Here is an 11,366-nt window from a genome sequence, read left to right as displayed (position 1 = left end):
AGATTGCAGATTAAGAGGCTTACGGAGAATCTCACAAATACTTAATACTTATTCCTCACAACTCGGGGCGGGCTGAAATGAGCAGGGAAAGCAGCGGAGATAACTAAAGCGGAAAAGAAACCGTGGCAGCTGAACTTAGGCGAGGCCAGCGGAGTACGGCGCGGATTTACCGGCTGTCGGTGTCTTAAGCGGCTTCCATACTCTAATAAAATGATACGCTGCCGGTATTTATATGCTGCAAGTCTTTCCTGTGCTTCCTTATAACTTAGCGATATGATATTCAGGCATAAAGTGTGAGAAGCCATATCCAGAAATTTGTGTGATATTTTAGAGGTAAATCAGCTGCAAATACAACTTAATTTAATCCATGAACGCAGATATTACTGTGCAGTCTAAGTCTGGAAAGCTAGAGTTTTGTAAACAGCATTTAATTTCAAAGGCTCTAAAACGTAAATTGCTACAACTAATAACCATCTATCCATCTTACAACTGCCTGTCCTGGTCCGTTTCACAGGGGGCTTGTCCCAGGCATGTCAGGGCACTGGGCAGGGGTACAAACTGAATGGGACCACTACTGGTACATCACTAATAATCCCAGTCTAAGATTAGATGCAATAATAGCTAACATGACATAGTCAGGTCAGGTTGGGGAACATGCACTGGTACGGCGCATTTGCCGCACCCATCACACGACAGTTTGCAATATGCTGGTTTGGGTATGAATTTAGCCTCAGAAATCCCCTCCCGGGCTGACGAGGATACTTCATAAGTCATGGTATTTCTGCTGGATGTCCCAGCAGTGCTGTATCTATATGGTGTTGGTTTGAATCCACTTCTGTACTCTATCTGAGCTATATCTGTGCTGATTCTTTCTTCAGAGGGATTGTGGGATATCAAGACAAGCCGACAGCGATGTGGCAAAACTCAGCATTCAAAATCGAAGGTGTAGATTGCGGTATAGATAGATGGTAGACATGTCCCTACCAATATTGTGGGAGTACCATGTACAGTATGTTTGGGGCGGGGGCTGATTTGGCCCCTTCCAGTGTTGAAGCCAAACCTACTCTCTCGTCCATATTTAAAGTGTCTGTAGCCCATGAACAGGCTGCTATGATGTTCTGGCTGAATTGCAGACTAGGCAGGGGTACGGTATGCATGCATGTGTGTGCACAGATAATCCAGTGTGAACCAAAGACATCAAACACATGTGTGTTTGACATCCAAGTAGACATCCTGACATCATAACATTCAAGTTGGGTAATATGTTTAGTTTAATAAAGCATGTGTTTGTCTTTGGTGAAGCATTTAAGGCTAAATTATGCTCTAATCAGATGGCATGTAATGTACATAAGCTACATTTTCATTCGTTTTGCTGACAGTTTGACATTAACCCCGTATGGCCAAAGAACACAAATCGTAAAAGTACTAGCGCTGGCTTTGTTTTTGTTGCTAAGAAAATTGATGCCTTTGTTTTCTCTTTTCTGTGGTACAGACTGACATTTCGGGTCAGTTCCATTTGAACCAAAGGTCAGAATTAAATGAAGTAAAACACGACTCAACCATTATCATGAACCATCATAGTGACATTGGCAGCTTGGAGCATTAAATGAATCCACCAAATATTAAAATGAGGCACTGGCATGAACATTGGTAAGTTACCATTGAATTATACATTTACGCTACCAGTCAAAAGATTTGCACACCACAGGTTTTTACCACTTTTCAATTTATTTCATAAACTCCAGATTTTTGTATTCTTGTTAAGCATTGGAAAGTTGAGTGAACAACTATAAATGAAAATATAAGTCAAATAAAACAAGTTTCCCTTATAACATGGAAAGAGTATTTAACTGCATGCCTGACATCCTATTAACTGCTTGTGTGGTGATGGCAGTCAAACTGTTTCATTTAATGTCCCTTCTAGAAAGAACGCCTCAGATTTTCTCAGTTGTTATAACTGCTAGATGAGGTTACATCGATGAATCAAAGCTATGATATTTTCTTGCTAATAAAGCTATTCAAATGGTGAAAATACTGTAAATGTATCTGTTCGCAAAGAATATTTGAGCAAAGAGTATTTTTTTAGTAAACGTTAATTGAGAAACGCGCAAATGCCGAAAATCTCAGTCTGTACAAAAACTTTTGACTGATAGTGTACGATTATGTATTCATTTAGCCATATAATGTGTATTATTATTATTATGTGCCATTGGGTCAGTGTAGACTCTTGGCAGCCATATAGACACCATTTTCCCAGAACGTTCTGTCTTGGTTACATGAGGGCATTTATTTTCTTAATTTTACAGTTGTAGTTTTCAGAACATGCCACACTTTATTTGCTGTTTTATTTATGCAATAATCTGCATTTTATTAAGTCTTCATATAAACAATATGAAGAAAAATTTTTATTGCAGTATTACATCACATGTAATTTACGACAAGTAAATCGTGCCCAGTATGTCTACGCCATATTGAGCTGGATAGGTGAGGCTATTAATGGTGTTTATTAGAATATTGAACTTGGGATAGATGGTTGTTGTGTATGTTATGTCCAAATAAAGGGAAATTTCAGGTTATCATCCGCAGTGCAGAATGTGCCTTTCATGGGATCCGATAATCCAGTTCTCTGTAGCAGATGCTGTCAGTGACCACTGCCAGTGGTTTGCAGTACCTTTCATGTGATCATCTCCACTGGCAGCACTGCCCCGGGTAAATATAGCTACGGTGGTTTTGTCTGTGAGCCGGGTCTACCGCCCATTCTTTCATCTGTCCTTCAGTGCCCTGCAATCAGGCCACCCGGTGGGAGTCACATGGCCTGACATGGCGGGGCTTCCCTGCGTATCCACGACGATGCGCACTCCAGCCGCCAATGAGGGCTTTCCTCGGAGCGTGCCAGGCATTCCCGTCCAGTGAAGAAGGACTGGACCTGACTGAGATGTCACAGCACGGCTGCCATATTGCGCAAAAGACTGCCAAGTGCACCAATTTAATAATAAGGGCTTATTTTTGATCTCAGAGAGCAATCACAGATGCCGGGACTTCTCTGTTCCCATGGAAGGGAAGTCATAAATGGGCCATTTGTTTTTAAACAGTCCTACATGAAACCGGAGGCTCTTTTAGGTAAGCTTTTTTTTTCCTCTTCCATGTTTTGCTGAGGGAATATTTGTTGTGTTTGGCGGTGAGTCTTATCTTTTGAAGTCAGGCCTCATCCAGAAAAACATCAGTGCAGGATGTCCTAACTGCTTCTGGTCTTTCTTTCAGAAACTGCCCAGACACCTTCCCTAGATGGCTGTAAAACACCCAGAAGTTCCTTGTTCCCTGCTTTCCTCCATCTGCCACCATGAGGAGTCTGTAAAAACTTCGGCTGGCGTCACTGAAATGCACCAACAGCGTCAGGGTCTTGTGTTGCCGAGCAACGAGGGGTCACAAGCCCAACTCGCCTGCTGACCCATCCACCCCCGGCCCATGTGTGTTTCCAGTATATTGCCCTCTGAGAGCTTCGAAAGCAGGAAGTTTCAATGTTGTCTTGTGCTTTTGTTGGGAAATCGGAAAGAACAGGAACTAAAAGGGATAAGATGGAAAATGTTACGTAATGCTGGCTTTTAATGCACCTGCCGCCCCATGCTGACTACGGCTGAGGAAAAAAAAAGGGTCATTTGGTACCAGCTGTTTGGCAGATTTTTATAGTAAACAAGCTTTTCTGCACAAAGATGTTTGAGCCAAGTGTGAAAATACAGCTGCCTGAAAAATGCTGTTTCTGAAGCTGTGCTGGACATTCACAGAGAAAATGCCACATTAAGAAGCTGGGAAATTCACAGAAAAACCCTGAAAACCCACAGCTCACAGAACATATCCTGCCCAAATCATGTAATCGTCTTTGTAAATATGTAACAGTACGCTACAGGGGCACGTCCTTGAGAACTGGATGTTGTTAGTTCCACTCCACAGGAAAGGACCTGCTGTATGTGTCCTTAAGCCCAGTTCTCAATCTGGACTGCTCCAGTACAATATCCAGCTGTCGAAATGGACCAATGGAAAGACTGCAGGTGACATTAGGAAAGTTATCAACTAAGGAACAAAACAGCAGCGATGGGAACAGTCTGGTGTTTTGTGTCAGCCAGCAAAAAAACGACAAATGAGGCTGTGGGAAGTTATAGAGGCAAGACCCTGTGTCCTGGTGGTGCTGCTGTGATTACATACCCAGGTTCGAGAGTGAATGGCGGCATGTCCACAAACCCAGGAAGGGAGGAGATGCTGATTAGTGTATGTGTGCTGTAATGAATACAGATGTTGGAACAGCCACAAAGAGTTCAGTGTTGTGTTTGGGACCCAGCAGCTGGCCAGAGTTGCGGACAGCTGCTGCAGACCTTCCCGGTGGAGTGGGTGACAGCAACGAGGTGGATGAAACACCCCCCCCACCCCACCAGCTTCACCCGCAGGTCTGGGTCTGTGGATTTTAATTAACGGGGCCCTTTGAGCATGAATACCATAACACTGTCTGTGAAAGCCACTTACTTGCCTCCTACTTCCAAAGATCATAGACTCGAATCCCACTTCTTGGCTTCTGTGTGGAGTTTTCTCCTAAGTTCTCCCAGTGTTGATGCAGGTTTCCATCTTTAATTGCTCACGCTACACTGAATAAACATTTATGGACGGAAAAATACAATTTACATTCTGACATGACTGCACAGCAGCAAAAAATACATCATAACTGAATTTTTACCCTGGTTCCATTGGATCTTCTCTAAGTTTTGCTCTGATTCATTGTTCTGGGTGGCATGATGACTCAGTAGGTAACATTGTTGCTTCGCACCTCCAGAGTTGGCCGTTAAATCTCGTTTCTGCTCAGTGCGTGTAGATTTTGAATGCTCTCTCATTTTCTCATGTGTCACGCAAGTTTCCTCCCACAAGGACATTGATTAGGCTAATTGGATTCCCTGATTTCATGTAGTGTGTGTTTTCCCTGTTATGGACTGGCATGCTGTCCTGGGTGCCCCTAGCCGTGTGCCCTGTGCAGTCTGGGATAGGGTCCAGACCCACCCCCGTAACCCTGCTCAGGATAAACATTCGGAAGATGGATCGATGGATGATTCATCTGCTGTCAAAAACATTTGTTGTTTGTAACATGAGTAACAACCTTGAATTATATAAAACCACAACCTTTTATTTAGTGTCACCTTTACCTTTAATCACCTCATCAACAAATCATCTGTCCATCCATCATCCGCAGACCCCATCTGAGGCAGGGACACAGCCAGCCTGGAGCTCATCCCGGGAAGGGCAGGACACAGGCCAGGGAGTCCCCTACAGGCACACACATGCCATGCCACTGCGGGGACCGATTCTTTTTTTAGAAATGAACAAACTTGTTATTGCTATTTATGCATTTATACCTTCCATTTCCTTAAATGTCTCAAATGGCATTTTATTTAAGAGTATTTATTATTTTAGAATAATATATAGTAGACTTTGTTTCTCACACCCCAAAAAGTACTGTCACTCTGCAGACTTCAGTTAAACCAGGTTCATCAGCAGAATTCATTTACTCTACTATTAATTTACTTTTTGCGGCATACATATTTTTGTGCATTGACTGGACTGATATTTAGGTGTGTTCCATCCATCCATCCATCTCCGTCACATTTCAGAGCCCAGTATGTTGGGGTTGGTGCCGGCATTCTCTACCACTGAACATACCCTGGACTCATGTCTCTGTCACGCTTGTGCCGCCTTACTGCCCTTGCGATGATCGGGCTTCAGCGTACCTGCTATCTGCCATCACCTTACCCTGCTGATTCACTCTGACGGGGACCTTTGCCTGGCAGTGATGGTACTGCAGATATTCCAGACAGCCACCAGCACCTGGGGTCTCAGTTCCAGGAACGTGGTGACAGAATGATGAGTCAACGCTGCATGCATTACCAGCGAAGCCCAGAGCTCAATGCGGCGGCCTGGGAGTCTCATTCCGGACCTTCATCATCTTCAGTTTACATGGCTTGTCCATTTACTGAGCTCCCGATATATTAGTGTCAAGAAAACATGGCCCCGTTTTAGCAGAAGCGTGCTGTCAAAATGTGTGTATTGGAATGATTTTGTCTGCTTACTTTGAGAGATTGACTTCTCATAAAAAGATATCTTTTTAAATTTCATTAATCCTGCATTTTATATGATGACGATGAGGGCTGTGGGAAGATGATTACGCATCTCCTTCTGGAGGAAATCTTGGTATGATATATTAAGCAGCATCAAAATGCTACAGAATACCTTCAGTAAGGCAGATCTTGCTGGCATCGTCTTCACTTGCTGCCCTATAACTGAAAGACACAGCAGCTCAGACAGGATTTCGGGCCGCTCTCTGCATAATTATCATAAATCTGTCCTGTTTCTCTGCTCGATGTCCTTGAGTCCTGCACGGATTACTGAATGCCACTTAGCGTCCTTGACAAACGGGTCATTTGCAGAAACATTAATTATCTGGCTCTTGCCGACGAACACAGAAGCTACACAAAGCCAATTACACCCACAGTGGGGTCAGCGGCCAGGGGCGATGGACGGACAGGACGACACAGCCAGGCAGACAAGTTATCTGAGTCCAACACAGTGGAGGCTTAGGGGCTGATAGAGGGACAAAGTCAGTCCACATTGGTCCATCCAAGACCTCAGACATTCTGACTATCAATGTACTGTTTTTATTACATTGAAAAAATAGATTGTTTTGAGTTTTCTTTCCATTCTTTAAATAATAAATGGAAAGCAAAGTTAAGTTTGTCACATTTTTTGCTGATATGAAACATGATCCTATCCGTGACTCATATACCGTGATACGAACTGTGAGTTTTGTGATCCGTTGCACCCCTGAACCATACCTAACAAACACATCTTACATCACAACGTTGATGGTGACACGTCACGGAACCGATCGAGGTCATAAGTCAACGACCTGTGTAGGATGTTATTGTTTGTTATGATATGAATGGGCTTCCGTGACAACAGCTTGATTACTTTTGAATCACTTCTACTTCTGTTTTCATACTTCTTTCGTGCATTTTAGCGAGTGGCTGTATTTTGAAGAGTCTAAACATCTAAAAAAAAATAAAAAATATGGAGTGCAAAGAAGTTAAGCTAATCACCCAGGGAGGAAGCGGGAGCCCCGTGGAAGACGAGGCACGGACGTCAATGGCTCCTGCCCTCTGCGAGCCGAGAGAGGCCAGGGACAGCCTCTGCAATCTGCGGAGCAGCAGGTCCTAGCAAAGATTCATGGACTGATGGGCTGTGGCTGGGGATGGAGGATTAGTGGAGATGCTGTTTAAGCGTTAATGTCGAGATAGGATAGGTTAAGCTAAGATAGAATAACACAGGATAGGATAAAATAAGATGAGATAAGATATGAGCATTACAATAAAACATGTACTTACTATTCAAACAGTTACTTTGTGTTGTATCTGTCTTGGTTTGAAAATTTAGCATCCGTAAGTGACTTTTTATTTGGCATCAGTGAGCAGACAGAGGAATGGGGGGGAAGGAACTGTTAAGTACAAAATAATGTATCGAAATCACATTGTTACTTCATTTTAATGCAGTTATTTCAGGTTTAAGAGTTAATGGCCACTGGTGTTGGTGTTAAAAGTGTCTGTAAATAATGCGGCAAAAGTTTAATTTCGGTGTATTTCTGAAAAACGCACCAGCACCTGCCTGCTGTCATTTGCTAACGTCCATCCATTCGCATGCCATTACTACATAAATATTATATAGGCGACTATATAATACAATACAATTTGTACTTAAAGTACTGTAATGGTAACGAGCATTACCAATGGTTGTTAGTACATAACTGGTACACATGTAAGTACGCATTCGCCATGCAAAGCAATATATGCAGCAATTTCTTACAGCAACGCAGACGCGTATTTTTTGCGTGTACATTCGCGCTGTGATGACAAGAATTTACTGCGCATTTTAACCTTTATGTGGCTAACAATGAAATCCATCAAAAAGCAAATAAATGCTGCTAGGAGCTCCTTCCACTGCAGATGGTTCCCTGGTGGTAAAACGAGCTGCCAAACCATGTCCAGTCATCAAGGTGTCTACCTTCAAGAAACACCTCAAGACCCATCTGATCCAGGAACAACTGCGCCAAGCTTGTTGCACTTTCTGCTGATTTGAATAGTTGTCCTATTCAGCTCTTGCTGTGTTGGAAACTGTTGTGTAGTCCTGCTCCAATAATGATACTTTTGTTAATCCCCGTGGGGAAATTCTCTTTTCGCCTACCCCATCTTGCTCTCCATGATACACAGACACATATGTAGGTGAGAGCAAGCTTGGCAGTGAAGGGCAGCCACCTGCACCGGTGCCCATGGAGCTGTGGGGGTTAAGGGTCTTTCTCAAGGGCCCACAGACATGTGGTTATCTGGCCAAACGGGGGGTTTACCCCCCTAAGCCACACACCGCCCCAAAGCTTCTGCAGCTTATACCTAAGCATTCACTGTAAGCTCAGCCTAGCTGTACTTACTCCTAGCAGACTCCTCAACAGCTGTATGCTTGTAACGTGCTACATGCTTCACTTAAAAGGACCTGCTAAACATGTAAAATGCAAATGTAATGAAAATGTAAAATAAGACAATAAAAAAATAAAAAGCAATGCATCAATAACTTTACATACGATCTAAAATGAAAAGTGAAGCGGCATGCTAGCTATTCCTTACTGAGGCTCCTCATATCCTGAAGGTGTGTGTCCAGTGATGGACTGATGTCCCATCCATGGCTTCACCTCAACACCCTGTGCTGGCTGGGAGGGGCTGCAACCCGACCCCCCCTAACAGCAGCACTGTCCAGACTAAGCCGTCAGAAGACGGATGGGAGAAATGCATCGTGTCTTATTTCCTCTTAAAATTATTCCGTGAAGAATTCAGAAAATCACACATGTTCATTTATATTTCATTCAATCATTCAATTATTTAATAAAACCATTGTCTGAACTGAGGCGGATCTGGGGCGACCCCCATAAGAGAAAAATTTACCGTCACCACAGCTCCGCCCCCCCGTCCACAACTTTTACCGTCGCTCCCACCCACGAGGGGAGCCCCCATATATTAAAAAATACCTAGTATGCAACACACAGAGTATAGTTTATGACCATAAAAGGACACCAGCCCAGCATATTTTTAAGATTTAACTAACCCTGTGATTAAATTGTCTCTGTGATATAGCACCGTACATGAGACTTCAATAATGCAGCGTTTTCACAGAGGGTAACCCCGGGCATTTGTGACAGTTATCACGACTTAGATAGAGTTTTATCCCCTACAGTGCCTTACTATAAGTTAAGTCAACTGAAAAGCGCACGTGGGCGGGGTCCCCTGAAACTCGCTGTAGGAATTACCAAAGCCACAGCTGCTCTCAGATTTATAAGCCACCGGCAGGCTAGCGGGCTAGCACTTAGCATCCTTGAGATGTCATGAGCTAGGTGGTGGTTAGGTCTACTAACTCATTCAGGCTTCCCCAGGGTCACCTTGCCTTCCCATCGCTCAACAGGTCGCGTGTCACCTGACACGGAGCATTAGCCCATAACAGATAGCTAATAAATAACCGTGATGATCATTAAGGAGGTCTGGGGTAGGGAATTTTCTTCAGGGAATGGTCTTCCGGTAAGTGCTGTGTCCAAGTCTCACGCCACCCCCACCCCCCCCCCCCCCCCCACAATGAACGGATCAGGGACACAGTTAGGGACAGCTTTGCCGGACCTCAGCGCAGCGCCTCTTCTGGGAAGCAGGATCTGGTGGGGGAGAACATTTCTAGTCAGTCACGTGACTGTGGCGCAGAGGGATCTCCCGGTGGTCACATGACGTCTCAGCCGGGGGGGGGGGAGGCGGAGAGTCAGTCGTCTCCTCATTTGTCAAGAAAGAAAACACCTCACCCCAGCCAATACTCTGTCCTCTACCAGCTCCCTGCCTGTTTGCTAAATTATTCAGGGCTAGTCTACAACTGACCACACAAGGCAATCCATTCGCTTGTGAGAAGGGGCCGTCCGCTGGGTGTGTAACCCGAGAGGCCGCTAAGAGATCAGGCCCGGCGGAGGGGGTGACATCAGCGTGACGTCAGCGCTCCGACGCCGAGGCCGCTAGTGAGAGTTCTCCATCGCTGCTCTTTGATGCTCACCCCTGACCTTGTCATTTCCAGACCTCATTGTTTTCCGTAATCTAATCTCCAGGCAGAGCTGTTCCTCCGGACTCCAGTTTTCCCCTCGGCCGTCTGGAGTTGGCACTCCTCGCTGGAGGAACAGGTGCTGCTTTCACGCATACAATGAACAGGGCCTTCCCTGGGAAATCCGCTCTCAGTCTCATCAGATATGAAAATGAAAGGACGTCAGACTTTACTCTGCCTCTCTCATTATGATCGCCTTTGTTTATGTCCGAGCTGGCCTGTGTTACATTGCTCAGTAGCAGGAGGTAGGTCTCAAGTCAGGCACGTCCTGAACGGACTTACATATTAGGCCGCTATCCGAGTGCCCATGTTGTAAACATTGGTTTGTTCCCTTAATAAACCTGATGAAGTTCAGATGTTTGGATGGGAGCTATTGTTCTTGTTAACTTTAAAACCAGATAAAACATGTTTGGCAAAAACATTAAAAGAGGCAATGAAAATCACCTATGCCTGAGGTTTTTTGGTGTGCGTAGCTATTCTAATCATGAGTTTGTGAGACTGAGCAGTGACCTTGGTGACAGGGGTCCGTCTGAATGGATCTGAGAGCACAGCATGTCCAGGTCCTTAACAACTCAAGACATGTCCTTCAGGACTGAGAGATGCTCAGGTTCTGTGACCTGACCTTGTTACATGGGCTGCCAGTCAGTTAGGCAAACAAAAGCCTCCTCTGTTTATCCTTCCCAGCTTTCGTTTATACTGGAGAGCAACACAGACCCTGAAAGTAACCCAAGGAGTCTAAAGTCTTCCCATTACTTCCAGTCATGACAACAGACACGACGGCACTGGAAAGCAAAGTCAACGCAGCACGGGGATGGCTGCCCCTCAACCGCAATGCCAAGCCACGAAGCACCCTACCTCCCACCTCCGGCTTCTCCCGAAGGAGGAATCAAAACGCTCTGCTGTTGGAGGATACACCTGGTCTCAGTACAGATAAGCCAGACAAAAGGTCACCCCTGATTAGCTGGCTAAAACCAAATAGGCATGGAAGTAGGGGTCAGCGAGGAACTGGGATTGCGTCCTGCTACCTCTGCCTCTCAGCGTGGAGGATTAGTCAGTGTTTTGATAGGAATTCCCCATTTCCTGTTAGGCTCTTCACACCATTGCAGCTCCGCATGAAGGAAGGAGCTTATCTGATGTGGCCGAAGACTGGGGAGATGCATCCTGTT

General features: G+C 44.8%; 1 long non-coding RNA gene across 1 annotated transcript; it reads right to left on the bottom strand.

Moving 5' to 3' along the window:
* Positions 1 to 1,708: 1,708 nt before the first annotated feature.
* Positions 1,709 to 9,663, bottom strand: LOC111834751 (uncharacterized). The gene is made up of 2 exons (XR_002836070.2): positions 4,516 to 9,663; positions 1,709 to 3,561 (listed from the first exon to the last, which is right to left on the bottom strand). It is a non-coding gene; the product is annotated as an uncharacterized lncRNA (long non-coding RNA).
* Positions 9,664 to 11,366: the final 1,703 nt, after the last annotated feature.

The sequence above is a fragment of the Paramormyrops kingsleyae genome, chromosome 15 (genome assembly GCF_048594095.1).
Source record: "Paramormyrops kingsleyae isolate MSU_618 chromosome 15, PKINGS_0.4, whole genome shotgun sequence".
In the NCBI taxonomy this organism is placed as follows: Eukaryota; Metazoa; Chordata; class Actinopteri; order Osteoglossiformes; family Mormyridae; genus Paramormyrops; species Paramormyrops kingsleyae.
This window is presented reverse-complemented; position numbering and strand designations above follow the sequence as displayed.